The sequence below is a fragment of the Schistocerca serialis genome, chromosome 5 (assembly GCF_023864345.2).
Source record: "Schistocerca serialis cubense isolate TAMUIC-IGC-003099 chromosome 5, iqSchSeri2.2, whole genome shotgun sequence".
NCBI lineage: Eukaryota > Metazoa > Arthropoda > Insecta > Orthoptera > Acrididae > Schistocerca > Schistocerca serialis.
In genome coordinates, this window is record NC_064642.1 from 349,851,342 (window position 1) to 349,873,973 (window position 22,632).

Genomic DNA, 22,632 nt, shown 5'->3' on the forward strand with positions numbered 1-22,632 from the left:
TCCCACAATGCGCATGATCTATGTGGGAGTAAGGATAGTTTCACGCGCATTAATTGGCGTGGATAAGATTTGTAAACATTTTCTATCTAAGAATTTGCATCCTCCTTTTCCTCTTAGTCCTCAAAAACTGACTGATGTCATAATTAAATCATATTGTTTATTTATAAAAGATAGTTCAGTGGTATGACAGCCTCGTCTTATCGTACTTACGAAATCGAAACAGCTGATTTACAAACACCATTCGCTTAAAACACGGCTCTGGTAGCCGTCGCGCTTGCGCAGCTGCGCGTAGCCCGTTCGAATCCAGGTGTTAGAAAAAACTTTCGCCGCTAGTATTCGGCCGGTAAGGGCAGGAGAAATGGTGGTGACGTACAGTTCCTGATCAGCAAACTTTGCGGCGCTACAAAACACTACACTGTACAACCCCTAATCGCAGTCATACACACGGCACAGTTACACGACTGAGACGTTATAACAGGTCGGACGGAAGTAACGACAACCTTCCATTTATCCAGGGTACACTGAATGGGAAAATTTTAGCTGACAATATAGCGACATGGAATTCCTCAGGACAGATTTACACAAATGACTCAAAAAGGTGGAACAGGAAGTGATTTAGTAGGTAGTATAACGAATAAAGGGAGCAAATTCAAGCTTCCTGATGTAGCGTCCATACTCACTAGAGAACTTGAAATCATTTCAGAGGCACCTAAATACGCAAGAGGAGTTCAAGAAGAAACAATCATTATTTTATCAGATTCATGCTCAGCACTATGCTGTTAAGATCCTGCTATGTCAAAAAACGAAATAAGAGCACTATTACATTATGGGCAAAGACTTGTTGTGAAATAAAGAGAAATAAAGAAGTAGACATTGGCCAGGGGAGCTGTGTACAATGGGTTAGCGTAATACGATAACGCGCCGCCTTGCTATCTTCCGCGTGCCGTAAGAACTATACTCAGGGCCCGATGGAACGAAAAACTGCACCGGTCTTACGAAATTTAAGGTACCGCAGTGGTGTTTAATCTCCCTTCACGGACGCTGTGTTGACCGAGCGAGGTGGCGCAGTGGTTAGACACTGGACTCGCATTCGGGAGGACGACGGTTCAATCCCGCGTCCGGCCATCCTGATTTAGGTTTTCCGTGATTTCCCTAAATCGCTCCAGGCAAATGCCGGGATGGTTCCTTTCAAAGGGCACGGCCGACTTCCTTCCCCGTCCTTCCCTAATCCGATGAGACCGATGACCTCACTGTCTGGTCTCCTTCCCCAAAACAACCAACCAACCAACCATCTCCCTTCACGTTTTGCTTCCAAATTTACAAGTATAGCAGAAATTTTTGTAGCGACAGTGGCGCGTTCGATTTAATGAGATTCGAGCAGCATCTGCAATGCCTCAGCATGATCCAATCTCCTAAATGGAGCAGTGAGGACGATGTTAACCTCTGCAATGAGTGATATTCTTCGGGAATGCGTTACCAACGAAAATTCACTCTTTCAGCAGCAAAAGACTTAAAACTGCATTATAGTCGAAGGACAGATCATTTTACAGTATAACTTAGTAAATGATTAAGTATGCTTTGTTTTATCAGCCCTCCTTTTCTTTCAGTGAATTTTCTTTGATAGTTTTAGATCGCACCGTAATTTTCAGGTAAAATAAATTACTTCTTAATTGTTGTTACCCTCTTAATTCCTGAGTTTAGAATGCGTTGATCTGGGACAAAACAAGATTAAAGTACCCCATTTAAAAATTGGTGTGATTCACCAAAATTTTAGAACATGTACAAATGAGTACCATTTGTGTTAAAAAATAACTGACATATGTGCAATACACAGAAAACTCAATCTTAAACATCTAGAAATTATGAAAAAACTGTCAGCTGGAAGTGAAAGTACATGTCGTTGCCGAATATAGCCCCTGCACCACATCGAGAAAAATATGTCTCTGTACTGTTGCAATGAAATAAACAATCACTTATCTGACAGTGGAGGGTATATTACCATATTACAACTTGTTCTGTAAAAACGAGTGGTGGACTGAATGAACATAGTGTACACTGTAAAGCGTACACTAGAATCAGATATAGCGTGTTTATTTCATTTCCTGTGATAGAACATGTAAAATCAGGTGTAGCAAGTAAAATCTGGTGTAGCATGTACACTACTAAGCCGCAATCCCGGAGCCAACTCAAGTTGCAGGTTATTTATCTAGCGGATTCCAGGGGCAACAAATATTTGATTTTCAATATTTTGCGTAATTACCGACCAAATTTAAAAAATTAAAATGCTGACATAATCTACTCATTAAGAGGTATTATCTTATTTTAAATGTTTAACACAGTAAAACAAGTACTACAACTAGAAGCATGGTATATGTACTGACGTAGCATAACTAACGGCGCGTAAATACCCGGACATCATTCGTCCAGTATGAGAATGAGAGCTCTTAGCTACTTCTAAAAAACATTATACATGATTTAAAACTTTTGCTGCACTACTTCTCGCGTACACGCTTAAAGATAAATATTTAACACGCGAACTCATTTGTAAGGTAACCAGACTCTTGAAGCCGTTTTATACACGAGTGTTCAATTATTTAAAGAATCGTGGGTTTTGTGGTATTTGTTTAATGTCATCATTGCTTTAGGATATTTATTTTTCATTTTCAAGTAGTATATTTAATCAGTGGCAACTACTTTAGTTGAACAGTAATATCAACAAATAACTGATAATTTAACCGCTGCTGCAATGGAAGATCTTCCAGTCAGTTGACATCTCCTATCTTCCTTCTTATATTTTGAACTTACGAAACAAACTACATGTGCCTTATTGATCTTTGTTGCAGGTGAGTTCCAAAGCTGCCGCTCTGTTTCTGTCGCCCATACTGTGTAAGAGTTCTAAAGAATGGTAAGCTACAACTGTTTTCCTGTTATTTGATTTCTTGAATTTAATATTCCCCCGATTATTTCCGATAAAAATATGGAATGGAATGTAAATAATTTCGCAGGTTCAGGCAAAAGATAACTTTACCTCAAGGTTCACAAAAGAATAAATAATGCCTAACTGCAACAAAGCACTTGTATATGAAGTATACCTAGTGGCAGCCAAAGATAATAATTAACAGGCCGCAAGTAGAGAGACACTAATCTCCTTAAGAGATATAGACTTCGTTTTTATCGTTGGCCGATTTCAACAGTTTTCGACGCTCATCTAATTTTTTTTCTTTCGGCAGCGCCCAGCGAGTTCGTGTAAACTCTCTCTTCTGCTTTAGCTGCGCTAGAGTATAGACGTGCTTTCATGGTCGTCCCTGGTTATAGGTAATAGTCTTCTTATAGCATTGCAATGTAAAATTGGCCGTGGATATCAGCTTTATTTCATTACATATGAGTACCCTGAAGATGTCAGTATTATGTTAAGAAACTACAAAGTTCTACTTGGGAACTAAGGGGGCCATAACGTTGTTTGTATCAAATGTTTTATATGAGTGGTTTCAGGCTGCTACACACTTTACAAGTTGAAGGTCATTCTGAGTCTGGTTGTACGGGTGCTTTACAAAAGCCGTTAATAATAATAATAATAATAATAATAATAAAAGCTCATAATAACAAGAACCACCGACGATGTTTTTTCACTGTTTTCCTACCTACTTTTAGAAGGAATTCACAAAATAAAGTATTTGAGGTCTCACCAAACTAACTGAAGATCAACTCACACTAAACCGCCTTTCTGGGATCTCTCAAAAATCTATATATAAACGTGCCTCTCCTCACCAGTTTATGGGATGAGAAATCAAAGAAAAGAAGCACGAATATACACTTCATGATAAAATTAAGGCGCGTGTTGGCTAGCACTGTTCTAATTTATATTATTTTTAAGTCAAGAGTTTCTCCTTTACCAAATTAATCGTACTGTAAACGTATTTGAGACACCAGTTCTTTCTAGAATTCGTTCTGCCACCTTTACAAAATAAAATAAAAGTAAGTTTCAAAAAATAACAAACGACTGTGAAATAATGAGTGATCTGCCTTATTTTTTGTTAACGTTAATTCATCTGATGAGGTTGCATTCCAGGTGTACGTGTAAAACATGAAGGTTTTTCCTCTAGCATTAGTTTAATGAACATTATTTTTGAAAACAGTCATTTAACTGAATTTTTGTGTTCATTATTACTTCTTCCGTTTCGGAATTAGTTTCGGAATTAGCCAAATTAGTAGGTCCCCCATGAAACCTGTTATGATCTTTAGTTGTAAATATTCAATTCATGGTAGAAAAATATAGGGTAATGAATTTACCTGGTTTCAGATTTGAAGAATGGATTTCTTACAGGAACCCTAAACTACAATTTCGGAAGGACTGTATGGTATTTATGGAATCAGCAATGCTGTGTTGTTGTTATAAACATATCTTTCTTACAAAAATGGAATTACATAATATCAGTTTAGTTTAGGATGAAAGACTCTGTCGCCAGGAGTCGCGATCAACTTCAGTAATCGATAATCGATCATGAAACTTGCACTCATCTAGGCCCGCTCCGTCATATATGACATATAAGGACGTTACATATTATGTTATGAGACCAAAGACGCTGATGTGTTTGATTATATTGTTTATTATTAAAGGCCTATTCCAGCGGGATTACCATTTCAGATGATCTGTGAAAGGTACATAGTTTGGTGCAATATTTCGAATTTTTAAGTAGATGTTTTAACTTAGTATAGAATTATGGCTTGGTACGAGCATCAGGTGGAAGATGGTCCGTTAGGAAGCTTCGGCGGTTTACCTAGTCATGATTGGTAAATGTGGCTTCATCACTTAACAAGAACATGATATATCTGGAGTATCCTGTCTTAATCCCAATGTACAGAAATTAACACGGTCCTCATAATTGTTTCCATGCAGCTGTTGATGGAGAGAGATGTGATGGAAATAGAACCTATGTTGATGGAGAATGCATAGGATACTAGCCTCACTGAATGCCACTTCCTCGTGAGACTGCGGGAGAGCTAAAGAGCGGATCAACTGTAACAGCAACAAGAACGTTAACTTCCCCCTCTTTTGCTGTCGCAAACGCCGCACAAGAACGAACTGCATTATTCCTACACTCTCCGTACACCATGAACATGTCGACTTTTTCTGCATTGGTAAATCCCGTCGACCATTCACAACCTACTGCTTGGACTGTTACGCAGTAACTGACTGGCAAGTCGCAATGCACTCAAGGAACACACAAGCACACTGTAAGCAAACACAAAAACATCGTACCTAGCAGCTACGCGGGTTGAATGGCACAAGCAGCATCGGTATGAAAACTTTTCGAAATAGGATATCTCCAAAATTGACACATTAGAATCCTGTAACAAACACAATTGACATTCAAAGTTACCCTACTCTTACTTTGTTAATGTCAATAGCATTGTTCCATTTAAAAAGTGTAAGTTTGTACAAAAATACACTTTCCGAAATCAAGTTATTGGATAACAAGAGTCCCTGACTAGCAATCTATTCTGTGATAATTGCACATAATAGAATTTTCCATTTGCGCAATATTTGCGGTGCAAGTTTTAGGTGATCCACCCTGTATAATGAAATTATATCACAGTATGGGATGTGTCTGGTAGCGATAATGCTTGCAGACAATGGCTACTAGCGGGTCACAAATGGGCGCAGATTGGTCCACCTTCAGCCGCAGACATCAGACCGGCCAACTCCGCCGCCTCCTCGTCATGGGGGTTGGGAGGGGGGACTCCCGGCAACAAAGCGCCGCGCGTGACCGCCACATCATTCCCCTCTTCCCCCCCCCCCCCCCCAATTCCCTCAACATCCCCACACGTTTCGCTTTCCTCCGCCGTTCCCATTATTTTGCCGTCGTCTAGATATTCCCGCCTTATTTACAGCAGTTGGACTTCAGGAGGAATGTCCCCGCTGTCTCGCTCCGTCTATATTTAACTTTCAAAAAAGGGCCATTGCCTTTTACAGTCGAATCCAGGCGGCCAGCGATTCGTAGACGTCAGCTACTCGACTCGTATTATTTCTCTCTCGCGGTTAGGGAAAGAGCAGATAATGACTTCTTTCAAGTCTGATAGAAAGGCGGGAGCTAAATTAGGCTCTCACTGTCCTTTATTTTAGACCGACTCCGCGACAAAAGAGACTTACCCGTTTACGTCTCATTAACAACATACATTGTCGATGAGGAAACGTCCTTTTAGCACTGTCAGAACCGTACTACGGCCCCTATCCTGACAGTCATGGCTCCCATTAATTCCTATCAAGCAGTCATGGACCTCAGCGCCCTTTAGAAACGAACTCCTCTCATGCTAGTCTTATATGTAGCTTGATCGCGAATCTCCACGCCGTATTATGCATGTCGTACATGCTTGTTTCTGCCATTCTAAGTCACGTCTGTTACAGTTATAGTATGAAGAACTACCATGTACTGCAAAAGTGCATATTTGTTGACTTTTCGTACCTTCCCCATTCCAAGCGCCTTATTCGTTATACACTCCTGGAAATTGAAATAAGAACACCGTGAATTGATTGTCCCAGGAAGGGGAAACTTTATTGACACATTCCTCGGGTCAGATACATCACATGATCACACTGACAGAACCACAGGCACATAGACACAGGCAACAGAGCATGCGCAATGTCGGCACTAGTACAGTGTATATCCACCTTTCGCAGCAATGCAGGCTGCTATTCTCCCATGGAGACGATCGTAGAGATGCTGGATGTAGTCCTGTGGAACGGCTTGCCATGCCATTTCCACCTGGCGCCTCAGTTGGACCAGCGTTCGTGCTGGACGTGCAGAACGCGTGAGACGACGCTTCATCCAGTCCCAAACATGCTCAATGGGGGACAGATCCGGAGATCTTGCTGGCCAGGGTAGTTGACTTACACCTTCTAGAGCACGTTGGGTGGCACGGGATACATGCGGACGTGCATTGTCCTGTTGGAACAGCAAGTTCCCTTGCCGGTCTAGGAATGGTAGAACGATGGGTTCGATGACGGTTTGGATGTACCGTGCACTATTCAGTGTCCCCTCGACGATCACCAGTGGTGCACGGCCAGTGTAGGAGATCGCTCCCCACACCATGATGCCGGGTGTTGGCCCTGTGTGCCTCGGTCATATGCAGTCCTGATTGTGGCGCTCACCTGCACGGCGCCAAACACGCATACGACCATCATTGGCACCAAGACAGAAGCGACTCTCATCGCTGAAGACGACACGTCTCCATTCGTCCCTCTATTCACGCCTGTCGCGACACCACTGCACGATGTTGGGGCGTGAGCGGAAGATGGCCTAACGGTGTGCGGGACCGTAGCCCAGCTTCATGGAGACGGTTGCGAATGGTCCTCGCCGATTCCCCAGGAGCAACAGTGCCCCTAATTTGCTGGGAAGTGGCGGTGCGGTCCCCTACGGCACTGCGTAGGATCCTACGGTCTTGGCGTGCATCCATGCGTCGCTGCGGTCCGGTCCCAGGTCGACGGGCACGTGCACCTTCCGCCGACCACTGGCGACAACATCGATGTACTGTGGAGACCTCACGCCCCACGTGTTGAGCAATTCGGCGGTACGTCCACCCGGCCTCCCGCATGCCCACTATACGCCCTCGCTCAAAGTCCGTCAACTGCACATACGGTTCACGTCCACGCTGTCGCGGCATGCTACCAGTGTTAAAGACTGCGATGGAGCTCCGTATGCCACGGCAAACTGGCTGACACTGACGGCGGCGGTGCACAAATGCTGCGCAGCTAGCGCCATTCGACGGCCAACACCGCGGTTCCTGGTGTGTCCGCTGTGCCGTGCGTGTGATCATTGCTTGTACAGCCCTCTCGCAGTGTCCGGAGCAAGTATGGTGGGTCTGACGCACCGGTGTCAATGTGTTCTTTTTTCCATTTCCAGGAGTGTATTATTGACGTACAATGAATTTTTTATATTTATGTGTTTAAAGATTCATTATTAAGTAAATATCACATCCTTAGTGCTGGGTTGCTGTCGTTGTAAGATTTAATTTCATAATGCTGTGTGCCTTTGACACGGAACAACTATCTGCGTCATAACTTTATTGCATTTCCAGATTTCAACCTTAATAATAGGTAGTAGAGAGAAGATTTTCCTGACGTCGAAGAGTGACGTCTATAAGAATGTTGCAACGCCAGAAGACTGCAAGAAACTTGTACTGGATCAACAGTTGGTGTACGGACTGTCAGTTTACCTTGAACGTAATTCAATGCTGCGTATTGCCAACAAATAAGCGAAGAGATGCATTACTGTTCGATCACGCTATTGGTGATAAATCATTAGAAACAGTGACTACTAGGGAAAAACAAAGCCTAACCGTTTGTAGCAACATAAAATGAATGATCACTGAAAAACTAATAGTAGGACCTGATTTGATACGTTCGAGATGGTTTGCGGAGGTGTGCGACTGTTAAAACAATGGGTTTATTGATAAATAACTTTTCATTTTTCTCTGTGTACTATGCCATTTTTACGTAATGTTTTTGATGTGTGAGGTTGTGCTTTGTTTTGTTGACTTTTAAGTTTTATAACGTTCCATTTGTGCAGAGTCTCGACATGTTAAACATCACACACAATTTTCTATACACAGTATACAATGAAAATAACTTACGTAAACATGTATGACAGAGGGTGCTTTGTACCACAACTGATCATTCTCTTTCTAGTCCCATTCGCAAGTGGAGCGAGAGAAAACGAATGTCTACATGCATGCGTACGAACCTTTTCTCTTGTCCTGGCGGTCCTTACACGAGATGTACGTTGCTGGCAGTAGGATCGTTCTTCAGTCTCTCGCAAACCCCAGTCCTCTAAACTTCCCCAACTATTTTTTGCAAAATAAATGTCTTACCCCTCCAGGAATTTCTGTTTGAGTTCACGAAGCCCTTTCGTAACACTCGCATGTTGATTAAAGCTATCGGCAACAAATCTATCACGCTTTTGTATTGCTTCGATGTCTTCCTCTATAGCGATCTGTTAGGGATCAATAATACTCGAACTGCACAAAAGAAGGTTTTTCACAGATGTTGTGTAGGCGGTCTCTTTTAAAGATGAGCAACATTTTTCTGAAGTTCTCACAATAAACCAAATTTGACCATTCGAGTTCCCTACAACCGATCTTACTCGACCGTTCCATTTCCTGTCGCTTTGCAACGCTGCGCCTAGGTAATTAATCGACGTGACTAAGGCGCACGCCACTAATACTGTAATCGAATATTTTTCCTGTTCGACTGCATTAACTGACATTTGTCTAAGTTTAGTGCAAGCTGCCATTCATCACATCAAATAGAAATTCAGTCTAAGTTATCCTACGTACTCCTACTGTCACCCAACGGCGACACCATCATCAGCGAACAGTCGTGGATTGCTCCTCACCCTATCCGTCAGACTGTTTATTTATATGAAAAACAAGAGTGGTCCTATCATACTTCCCTGAGGCACTCCTGACGATTTCTATGTCTCCGATGACCAGTCGCCTCCAGGACACCGTATGGGACTCTAACTTTTAAAAAGTTTTCGAGCCGCTCGCTTATCTTAGAACACATTCCGTATGCTTGAACCTATGCTGTCTGCGGTGTGGTCAAAAAATACCTTTCGGAAATCTAGGTATATGATATCTGCTTGTTGCCCTTCGTCTACAGTTCGCAGGATATCGTATGAGAAATTGTAAGCTGAGTTTACCACGAGCAGTGCTTTCTAAATCCGTGCTGATTTTTGGATGAAAGATGCTTCTCTCTCTCTCTCTCTCTCTCTCTCTCTTTCTCAATTTATTATATTCGAAGGTAGAATATGATAGGGGAAGTGGAAACCACATTATACCGTAATATGGATGACTGGAAAGAAAACACAACCTCGTCCCTCCACTGTCTAAGTCACTCCTCCTCTTTGGCCTGTGTATCACACATTGTAAGAAGGGAAGTTCATTGCCCGTCTACCTCTTTGGTAGCCTGGCAGTCTCATCATATTCCGTAAGAGCTATTTTGTAGTCCAAATTTCTCTAAACTCTTTATTGTTGTGTGACACACGGAAAACATTTCGCTATAAATTTTCAAGGTCTAAGAGTATTCTAAAACATGCACAATACTTAAAAAATACGTCCGCTGTTAATGTTCAGTGCCGAGCATAACGGAGCAGGATTTCGCAATTTCACTTTTAATTGATGACGAATCTTATTGGATACTGTACCCTGAAAAAGCAGGTGGTTTACATTGACACATAATGAAAGATCGGCCTCACTGTTTCGCTTCATTTTCATAAATTTGTTGCCGCGCGGGATTAGCTGAGCGGTCTAGGCGCTGCAGTCATGGACTGTGCGGCTGATCCCGGCGGAGGTTCGAGTCCTCCCTCGGTCATGGGTGTGTGTGTTTGTCCTTAGGATAATGTAGGTTAAGTAGTGTGTAAGCTTAGGGACTGATGACCTTAGCAGTTAAGTCCCATAATATTTCACACACATTTGAACATAAATTTGTTCCAATACGTTTCGGCACAAATGGTGTCCCAGTTATGCAACAGCAAATGAGCGAAACGTTTATTGTGCCTAAGATAAAAAAAGTGGGAAGCACATCGTGATCGTATCACAAATTCTTATACTGATGTGCCAGAACATTAAGACTACTGCCCACCGCGAGATTGCAAGCCGTTGGGATCACTGGACGCCGTAAGAAAAGTATACTTATAAGCTGAGAAGAGACGAATGAGGCATCATTCTAGCGACGACAAAGGAGGAAATCCACTGACATAAGCGACTTTGACGAAGGTCAGGTTGTTGCGCGGGATTAGCCATGCGGTCTAAGGCGCTGCAGTCTTGGACTGTGTGGCTGGTACCGGCGGAGGTTCGAGTCCTCCCTCGGGCATGTGTGTGTGTGTGTGTGTGTGTGTGTCTGTGTGTTTGTCCTTAGGATAATTTAGGTTAAGTAGTGTGTAAGCTTAGGGACTGATGACCTTAGCAGTTAAGTCCCACAAGATTTCACACACCTTCATTTTGAAGGTCAGGTTTTATGGCCAGGCGCCTGCGAATGGGCATCTCGGAAACTGCGAAGCTGGTCGGCCGTTCGCGTTCTACTGTCGTCAGCCTCTGTGGAAAGCGCAAGGCCCGTGAAATCACGAGTACCCACAAGGTGTTGGACGTCCAAACCTGACAGGATGTGGAGGTCTGATGCATGCCAGCTCTGTCAAGCCGGATAGGTGACAACGTGTAGCAGATCTGACAGTGTACAGAACTGGTGCATGTACGAATGTTTCACGCGCACATTGTTGAATATGGAGCTCCGCGGTAGACAACCCGTTGCGTGTTGGACATCGTCAGTTACGACTGCACTGGGTACGGTATCAGAGATTCGACCTTTAATCAATAGAAATGTGTCACCTGTTCGGGTGAACCACGTTCCATGTTACACCAAGTCGATGATTATGTCCGGATACGCCGTCAGCCAGGCAAATTGCTGCTCGAAACATGTACCGCGCCGCGGGCACGGGCTGGTGGGTATTATGTGTTAAGTTATGAAGGACATTAACCTGTGTTTCCATGGAACTTGTGGTAGTAATCGAAGGCACCGTTATAACTGTGCACTACGTGACCGTTATTGTGGACCACATGCATCTTTTCCATGTCTGACCTCTTCTCCTACGGCTATAGCATCTTCCAGCAGGTTAATCATCTGAGTCACAAGGCCAGAATCGTACTACAGTGGTTTGAGGTGCATGATAGTAAACTCACGTTGATATTTTCGCCACCAAATGCACACGATGCGAAGCCGATGGATCTTACGTGGAACGCTATCAGTCGTCAGTTCCGAGCCCACAAACTATCGTTCGGTAATACACGGGAGTTGTGTGATTTGCGCCTAGACTTCTGGTGCCACATACTTCCGCAACCTACTAAGGACTTATAGAATCTACTTCAGCTCATCGGTGTATTTTGGGCGTTAAAAGCATGTTTTGTGACAGTATCAGAACTTTCAGTGCAACAGAGATGTGTAATCATGATGGCAGGGTACATCTTGCAGTAATATTCAAAATTGATCTGCTGACTAGCGTCTGCTCATATGGAAGTCCATTAACATAGATCTTCACATATTATCAAAATATGTGTGTGTGTGTGTGTGTGTGTGTGTGTGTGTGTGTGTTCCCCATCTCCTCCTAAACCACTGGATAGATTTCCCGGGCCGGCCGGAGTGGCCGTGCGGTTAAAGGCGCTGCAGTCTGGAACCGCAAGACCGCTACGGTCGCAGGTTCGAATCCTGCCTCGGGCATGGATGTTTGTGAAGTCCTTAGGTTAGTTAGGTTTAACTAGTTCTAAGTTCTAGGGGACTAATGACCTCAGCAGTTGAGTCCCATAGTGCTCAGAGTCATTTGATAGATTTCCCGGAATTGGTACACATATCCTTTGCCGTCAGGCTACGTTCGTTGTGGGGATAAGAACCACATACCTATCATAGTTTAGCAGATATGATGTCATAAATAATAAAATGCGTGAAAGACTGCCGCATCATGCATGACGTTTAAATTTATTACTTCTGTGCTACTAGCTCTATTCGCAACGAACTGCACAAATATATTGTTGTACGACACATTTTTCAAGAGATATGACGTCATAAACACTGAGATGTTTGAAGTTTTAATACATTTGTTCTTTACTACTAAGGCACTCCTATAGTCGAGTCAACTTACGTAAATCCATGGCACGAGTTGTCGCTTTTGACTGCTTTCAGCTGCGAAGTGCGAACGTGTGTAGGCAAAAACAGTAGACGTCTATAGAGCTATGAAGATTTGTTGCCGTAGAGACGTTTACAAAATCGCATTAAAGACACACGAAGCAGCTGCCCTCAGCTGCCTGGACATGTAATAAGAAACATTGTTCACAACCAAGTTCTGAGTTACATAAACATTAAAAAGAATTTGTATTTTTCGTACTATGTTTCTTAATTTGGATACTGAACTTAAACATTTGTGCAGTATCCGTATTCCTTTGTACTACAGTTTTGTAATTTCAAAGACGTTTTCACGAATCAATGGAAATGAATTTCTTTTCGATATTACACTACAAACACATTTCATTTTTTTGTTTTCGTTTCTAACAGAAAATTGGCAAAATTAATACCCTGCAAATGTCGGGTTTTTCAGCTAGTGATTAATATTTGTACAGAGTTCTGGTTGTTGTTGTTGTTGTGGTCTTCAGTCCTGAGACTGATTTGATGCAGCTCTCCATGCTAATCTATCCAGTGCAAGCTCCTTCATCTCCCAGTACTGATCGCAACCTACATTCTTGTGAATCTCCTTAGTGTATTCATCTCTTGGTCTCCCTCTGCGATTTTTACCCTCCATGCTGCCCTCCAACGCTAAATTTGTGATCCCTTGATGCCTCAGAACATGTCCTACCAACCGGTCCCTTCTTCTAGTCAAGTTGTGCCACAAATTTCTCTTCTCTACAAATCTATTCAATACCTCCTCATTAGTTATGTGATCTACCCATCTAATTTTCAGCATTCTTCTGTAGCACCACATTTCCAAAGCTTCTATTCTCTTCTTGTCCGAATTATTTATCGTCCATGTTTCACTTCCATACATGGCTACACTCCATACAAATACTTTCAGAAACGACTTCCTGACACTTAAATCTGTACTCGATGTTAACAAATTTCTCTTCTTCAGAAACGATTTCCTTGCCATTGCCAGTCTACATTTCATATCCTCTCTACTTCGACCATCATCAGTTATTTTACTCCCTAAATAGCAAAACTCCTTTACTACTTTAAGTGTCTCATTTCCTAATCTAATTCCCTCAGCATCACCCGACTTAATTCGACTACACTCCATCATCCTCGTTTTGCTTTTGTTGATGCTCATCTTATATCCTACTTTCAAGATACTGTCCATTCCTATTTCTTCTCCATGGATTTTAATACCTACTCTGACTTTTTCTTTTGTTTCCTTTACTGGTTGCTCAATATACAGATTGAATAACATCGGGGAGAGGCTACAACCCTGCCTCACTCCATTCCCAACCACTGTTTCCCTTTCATGTCATCTGCTTTCTGCTTTCTGTACAAATTGTAAATAGCCTTTCGCTCCCTGTATTTTCCCCCTGCCAACTTTAGAATTTGAAAGAGAGTATTCCATTGTCCAAGTCTACAAATACTAGAAATGTAGATCTGCCTTTCCTTAATCTTTCTTCTAAGATAAGTCGCAGAGTCAGTATTGCCTCACGTGTTCCAACATTTCTACGGAATCCAAACTGATCTTCCCCAAGGTTAGCTTCTACTAGTTTTTCCATTCGTCTGTAAAGAATTCGCGTTAGTATTTTGCAGCTGTGACTTACTAAACTGATTGTTCCGTAATTTTCACATCTGTCAACACCTGCTTTCTTTGGGATTGGAATTAGTATATTCTTCTTGAAGTCTGAGGGTATTTCCCCTATCTCATACATCTTGCTCACCAGATGGTAGAGGTTTGTCAGGACTGGCTCTCCCAAGGCCGTCAGTAGTTCTAATGGAATGTTGTCTACTCCCGGGGCCTTGTTTCGACTCTGGTTAAGTAAACGGAAATAAGAAAAGCATACGAAAAGAATTCTACCGTTTTTTCATGTTCCTTTTACTTGTGTGTAGGTTAAATACGGTTTTTACTAGAGGTAGCCATCATACACGCCCAGAATGCTGTGTTCCTAATACAATGAACGTGCAGCTCTTACAAATTCAGAAGTAGCATGACCGTTAGCAGAGCATCAGAACTTGGACGAGACGAAAGCTAACATTAAAACGACGCACATTTTTCCAAGCAGGTGACCACGGTGCACGCGGCAGCGTGATCGGGAAGATTGCCAATGTGTGCATCGGACAGTCAAAGCTCAGGCATGTTACGTTGCCAACATGTGTGAGGAATAACTTGATTCTCCTGGTATCGTGTTGCACTTCCAGGTTGCAATAATCGCAGAAATCAAGATAAACCACGGTAGTAATCGCATTTTTGGCACAGTATGCAAAGTAACAATGTTTCCTGTCGTAAGAGACACTGCTGTGCAATCCATATACGTAATGTCGGAAGAAAGGCAACGCTAATATTTTATAAGCGATATAATTAAAACATTTTTCAGTGTGTGCAAGCATCAAAGTATTTTTCAGGGTGGTAACACTCGTAACCTTTTATCTGCCGAGATACTGAAATAAATTTGTTATCTAAATAATGCATAATTTTAACAGCATTTCGTAGCTCCAAGGAAGACGACTTTACGGATATAACAAATGTTAATGTCCGTAGTGGCTCTTTTTTAGATAACGGCACAGGGATTTGCGAAACGAGAAGTCGAAATCTGTCAGTGTATGAGATTTTACTTCCACCACTTTCAAACATCGTGTACAACAAAAACAGAGAGAGAAACAGGAAATGCGGTATTCCTACAGATTTCGTCGCCTCCTTTGCACGTTTCGCTGATCATTGGTCGCGCGGGGTAGCAGCGCGGTCTAGGGGGCGTTATGCCACGGTTCGCGCTCCCCCCCTCCCCCTCCCCCTCCCCCCCCCCCCCCCCCCCGCCAAAGGTTCGAGGAGTCCTCCCTCGGGCATGGGTGTCTGTGTGTGTGTGTGTGTGTGTGTGTGTGTTGTCCATAGCGTAACTTAGTTTAAGTTAGATTAAGTAGTGTATAAGCCTAGGGACGGATGATCTTAGCAGTTTGGTCCCGAAGGAACTTACCACAATTTTTTCTCCCTGATCATTGTGATATAAGTTTTATCGCGAATATTGGCGACTGTCATATCATGGTACTCCCCTTTTCACAAGCTCGCTAGTTTAGTTAAAAAAGAACGGTGTAATTTTTTTTTAAACCTGCATTTTCTTCAACTTCTCGTTAGACAAAATAGAGTTAAAAGTATAAATCACAGTACAAAAAGGAGCTAGTGTTTCAAAAACACCTTAACAGAGCTTTAAACGAAACGTTAATACAGCCATACAAGACCTTCATTACACGAATTCTCGAATACGCGGCACCTGTCTAGATACTAACCCAAATCAAAGAAACGATATTCAGCAAAAAAGGAAAAACCCTAAGAACAGTTACAAGGTCTAGTACATATACACTACTGGCCATGAAAGTTGCTACACCAAGAAGAAATGCAAATGATAAACGGGTATTCATTGGACAAATATATTATACTAGAACTGACATGTGATTACATTTTCACGCAATTTGGGTGCATAGATCCTGAGAAATCAGTACCTAGAACAAACACCTCTGGCCGTAATAACGGCCTTGATACGCCTGAGCATTGAGTCAAACAGAGCTTGGATGGCGTGTACAGGTACAGTTGCCCATGCAGCTCCAGCACGATACCACAGTTCATCAAGAGTAGTGACTGGCGTATTGTACGAGCCAAATGCTCGGCCACCATTGACCAGACGTTTTCAATTGGTTGAGAGATCTGGAGAATATGCTGGCTACGGCAGCAGTCGAACATTTTCTGTATCCAGAAAGGCCCGGACAGGACCTGCAACATGCGGTCGTGCATTATCCTGCTGAAATGTAGGGTTTCGCAGGGATCGAATGAAGGGTCGTAACACATCTGAAATGTAACGTCCACTGTTCAAAGTGCCGTCAGTGCGAACAAGAGGTGACCGAGACGTGTAACCAATGGTTCCCATACCATCACGCCAGGTGATACGCCAGTATGGCGAAGACGAATACACGCCTTCAATGTGCGTTCACCACGATGTCGCCAAACACGGATGCGACCATCATGATGCTGTAAACAGAACCTGGATTCATCCAAAAAAATGACGTTTTGCCATTCGTGCATCCAGGTTCGTCGTTGAGTACACCATCGCAGACGCTCCTGTCTGTGATACAGCATCAAGGGTAACCGCAGCCATGTTCTCCGAGCTGATAGATAGTCAATGCTGCTGCAAACGTCGTCGAACTGTTCGTGCAGATGGTTGTTGTCTTGCAAACGTCCCCATCTGTTGACTCAGGGATCGAGACGTGGCTGCACGATACGTTACAGCTATGCGGATGAGATGCCTGTCATCTCGACTGCTAGTGATACGAGGCCGTTGGGATCCAGCACGGCGTTCCGTATTACCCTCCTGAAGCCACCGACACCATATTCTGCTAACAGTCATTGGATCTCGACCAACGCGAGCAGCAGTGTCCCGAAACGATAAACCGCAATCGCGATAGGCTACAATCCGACCTTTATCAAAGTCGGAAACGTGATGATATACATTTCTCTTCCTTACACGAGGCATCACAACAACGTTTCACCAGGCATCGCCGGTCAACCGCTCTTTGTGTATGAGAAATCGGTTGGAAACTTTCCTCATGTTAGCACGTTGTAGGTGTCGCCACCGACGCCAACCTTGTGTGAATGCCCTGAATAGCTAATAATTTGCATATCACAGCCTCTTCGTCCTGTCGGTTAAATTTCACGTCTGTAGCACGTCATCTTCGTGGTGCAGCAATTTTAATGGCCAGTAGTGTATATGCCACACAAAGCCACATAACATATAGCCAATATAAAACTTTTAAAATACAGACTCATCGAGCTTGTTAATAAAATCAGACTGAACACATTAAGTATCAAATCACCGGCAGTGGACGTACTTAAAGATAAAATCATTACGTTCAATTTTTCAATATTTTTAACTCAGCTACCCGCCGTATACAATAGCCCAGGTCTTAAAGGAAGCTGACCAACACTACGACGAAATAGAACTGCAAACAGTACTAACCAGCAATTATCTCTTATTGTTGTTGTTGTTGTGGTCTTCAGTCCTGAGACTGGTTTGATGCAGCTCTCCATGCTACTCTATCCTGTGCAAGCTTCTTCATCTCCCAGTACCTACTGCAACCTACATCCTTCTGAATCTGCTTAGTGTATTGATCTCTTGGTCTCCCTCTACGATTTTTACCCTCCACGCTGCCCTCCAATGCTAAATTTGTGATCCCTTGATGCCTCAAAACATGTCCTACCACTCTTATAGGAAAGACAAAATGAAAAACTGGTCAGTTGAGTGTAGGACTCGCGGTCTGAGGGTTCCGTACAAACTTAACTACGTATACAGGCAGTTGCCCATTATCGACGCTGATACTCGCAAGATATCGGCACTGAAGATTCCCAGACATTCGAGACCGTTTTAATTTCAATACTGAAGTCGTATAACAAATGACAAAAGAAATAGTTTTTCCTGTGATATAATTACAAGTTAACAGTTTACGGATTTTTTTTGCTTTATTTTTGTAGTGAAACATTGCTTCTTGCCACATTTCGTGATTCTAGGCCAACGGGAAGCACACTATAGGTTTTGGTGCGTGAGTTTGCGAGTATCCAAATATGTGATACAAATGGCTGTATCTTTCTATTGCACTGACTTAGAAGCTTCGATTTTCCACACCGCCAATGGACCGTAGATCTTAGTGTATGACAAAAATTTCGACATGATTCGTCTACCCGTTTCTGAGAAAAAAGGTTTTTAAAATTTTGGCAGACAGACCGACAGAGGGACGGACTACAAAGTTATCCTGTACGGGTTTCGTTTTTAAGGAGTGAGTCAAGGACCCGTAAAAAAAAAAATGGAAATAACAGTGACCACAACATTAACACAGATGAGATTTCACAGGAGTTTTCCTCAACTGTAAGATGAAGAGCGGCGTTATACCACAATCCCATCGAAATGGATTATAGCTACCATACTACCCTCAAAATCAAAATCAGAAAAGAACACTTGATAACGTATTGAAAATTCTCCTTTCTCCTCATTGACAAATAAATGGACTACAATCAGCATGACCAAGCCTATGGCTAAAAAGATCATAAGCTCTCTCATCAGAATCTTCAGGAGAGAGAATGAAAGGTATAGGCTAAATGGGCTCTGAGCACTATGCGACTTAACTTCTGAGGTCATCAGTCGCCTAGAACTTAGAACTAATTAAACCTAACTAACCTAAGGAAATCACACACATCCATGCCCGAGGCAGGATTCGAACCTGCGACCGTAGCGGTCACGCGGTTCCAGACTGAAGCGCCTAGAACCGCACGGCCACACCGGCCGGCTTATAGGCTAAATGGTTCAAATGGCTCTGAGCACTATGGGACTTAACTTATGTGGTCATCAGGCCCCTAGAACTTAGAACTACTTAAACCTAAGGACATCATACACATCCATGCCCGAGGCAGGATTCGAACCTGCGACCGCAGTGGTCGCGCGGTTCCAGACTGTAGCGCCTAGAACCGCTCGGCCATCCCGGCCGGCGCAAGGTACAGGAAATAAATTAAAAATTAAATAAAATCTTTATCACTTGCTGATGCCATTGTTTCGATATCTCGGACCGGCTTTCAACTATTTGGAGCGTTCAGCTTACCGGGACACCCTGTACGCTATGTGTTATTTCAGAGTATCTGGTTATAACACGGATAAATCTTCCTGCCTTTTCCGATACTTTATTGGCTCCTCTGTTTACGTATTTCTTTCAGCTTCACAAATGACCGTATCTCCTCGTTCTCCTCGGCGACATACGTCTTGAGATAGGCGTCTGCTCGTAGATTCTAAGCTGCTCACTTAAATGAACTGTCACACTCCCTCCTAAGCAGAACCATATTTTGTGTAGGCGATCCCGGTGGAGTCTTCCCTGCACTGTAACAAATCCGCAGCTCGCATTGCCCGATAGGCTGCGGGAAGACAGCACGGTGTGGTTTACGACCGATTATTTGACGCCTGTCATCGAGCGGCGGTCCTCCGAGCCAGCAGTACGGCGCGCTGCTCTTAACTCCTGCTTACGGACAGCTCCGTGACCCCAGCCGATCGCGGAGTTCCCCTAATTTATTCGTCACGCCAGCGACCGGCAGTTGTTCGCCGACGGGTGGGCAGCCGGCGCGCGCGTTGAGCCCAATTGCGTGTTGCGGCTAGCCAATCCGTAATTTACGGCGTCGGATGTTGTGGCTCTAAGCAAGGATTACGACGTGGGGTGCCGCGGTCTCGCCCAAGATCACGCGTTCCGCGCCCACTAAATCTCTCTTCCCCCTCGCCCCCTCCCCCGCTCTCGCTCCCTCTCTCTCTCTCTCTCTCTCTCTCTCTCTCTCTCTCTCTCTCAAAAGCCGTCGTCCATATTTCGTACTCCCTTTAGTCATCGCTATAAATCCGTTTCTGTTATCCCAGCCTCATTCGCCTTGTCTCATACCACCGCCACCCACAGCTAGCGTTTAAAGCGCTTCAGAGCGTATAATCAGGCGTTAACGGTGCGTCCTACAGAGCTAAGAGCTTTAAATCTGTTCCACGTGTAACGCTTCGATGGTACGTAGGGGGAAATGTCCAACTTGTCTGTTCCTCTTCTTTTCAATATAATCGACATATTCCTCGCGTAGGAATCCAGCAACTGAGCATAAGAAAAAGTCCCAGTTGCACAATTAATGCAGTATGGCCAGTTTCTTTCACCCTGGATCATCTTCTGATCTCTGTAGTTGCGTCTCTATCGGAACTGCACATCAGAAAAGTATCAGTATTTATATGAAGACAGTAACTGTTCTCGAAAGAACGTATACTGTTGATGACCGTGCAGCTTTTCCCTGGAATAAATGATGACTAACTGAAACCCTCAGCTGCCGACAGGTGTTGTTGATATACCTCGATGTGGACAGCTGAAAATATGTGCCCCGACCGGGACTCGGACCCGGGATCTCCTGCTTACATGGCAGACGCTCCATCCATCTGAGCCACCGAGGACACAGATGAATAGCGCGACTGCAGGGACTTATCCCTTGCACGCCCCCCGTGAGACTCACATTCCCAACTGTCAACAATTCTACATATGTAATGTACTTTACAGACATTTGCCCATCCACTCATTACTCGCGCACGCTTTGGCGATTCCCGTAAGAGTTTGGGCAACCTGTGCGCATTCGCACAGACGAAGGTCAATGGCTTGTTTTTCCTTCCATTTACAACATACAATCGACTAACTATCATAAAATCGACTAAAATCAGCGCTTCATACGACACCTTAGGGCAGAAGCACTTAATAAACTGACGGCGTGTTCTGCAGACCACAAGTGAACGAAATGGGAATCGCTTCATTATGTGGTTAGGGATGAAAAAAAAACAACAACAACAAGGGTTCTCGAAACGGAGTAACTCGGCTTGTTATCAATACAAAAGCTGTTTAAAGAAACCCAAACTATCTGTCATAAATGATATATATTTTGATACAAATATCTGAATTGGGCAACCGAATGGCACATGCCGAGGTTAGTAACTATTCTAGATATTTTAGGCGCAAAATCATCTATGTATTTATAAAAAGCAATGCATGTATGTATGAATGTATGCTCCACATCTCCCGTTAAAAAAAGGATATTTTCAACCAGACTCGCTACATATATCCCTTACCATATCTGGAAAGAAGTGCTGTACAGATTGAGTTTGGGATTGGGTGAAAAAGGAAAACCAGAACGTCTAGAGAATTTTCAGCCAACTTTCTACATACATGATCCATTATTTGTATTATTCGTTTGGTATTATCCAGAGATCGCAGTGCTACACCAAAGTTAGCAACATAAATTGATACCACACACATTAGCAAGAGCTCTCTGCAATCCGTAATGACAAATCAGAAGTGCTCCTCAAGACCACCCCTCCCTTCTCAGCAACAGCAGCGCCCTCACACTGAAGTCAATGTAATGTCGAACAGGCAAGAGCTCTGCCCCAGTTTGTGACCTCAGCTTCAGCAGTCAACAACACCGTGAAGGAACAGTATTAGTCCGAAGCCTCAGTGTAACATGTAGTTGCGCTAAAGTTAAATATTGTACTTCAAGGGAATAGTTTGTGATACGCATCAAGTGGTGCTTTCGTAGCCGATGACAGTTGTAAATATTCTACGCTCTTCTGCGGCAAAGAACTATCCCGAGTTAAGCAAATCTTTTTAATCATTCATGTGATAAAATTAACTAATATTTCATCTGTTCTAGTTAAAAATGAACCATCTCCCAGAGCACTCAAAGAACCCACAGGTGTGGCCAAACGATTGTAGTTTCGCCTGGTTACAATAATTTTAATAATTATTTGCAGAAACATACTATAATGATAGTGACCCACTACAACCCCTAGGGATGGAGGATAGGAAGCGTCTACGTGTACAATATTTGATAACAACCGATATTAGTATCAAATCTATAGATTTCGGAGTCTCTGGCTCATTGGTGACAATCCCGATGACGTTTTGCCCCTATGAGAGGAGGAGGAGGACAGAGGTGGGGGCGGGGAGGGGGGGGGGGAGGGGAGAGGAAGTCATTCAAAGACTACGACATATCAGCATATCTCTGCAACACCCAAAACAAAATCTGCCAAACTTGCCACAAGTACCACTTACTGTTACCTGGAGCGAAATTAATGTGACAGTGAGACATCCCTTACAACTCTTTGGCTGAGGATGGGGGTGAAAAAGGGTGACATAAAAACACAACTCGTTACTTGTATAAGGGATGTTAGGATATTCCTGTAACAAACTTCTAGGACTCATTAATAACCAAACAAATTGCTCTTGTACCCGTTGGCGGATTTTCTTCAACGTGATACCGTACGGCCTCTTGCATTTCGGGTATGTGGCCTCTCCTTGGAGCACCACAGTCGCGTCTGCTGATA

The 22,632-nt window shown here is 43.3% G+C and overlaps 1 protein-coding gene across 2 annotated transcripts in view; it reads left to right on the plus strand.

The window, feature by feature from the left end:
- LOC126481697 (laminin subunit gamma-1) overlaps positions 1–22,632 on the plus strand; it is a 1,171,409-nt gene that overhangs the window by 881,475 nt on the left and 267,302 nt on the right. The gene's annotated exons all lie outside the window — the stretch shown is intronic.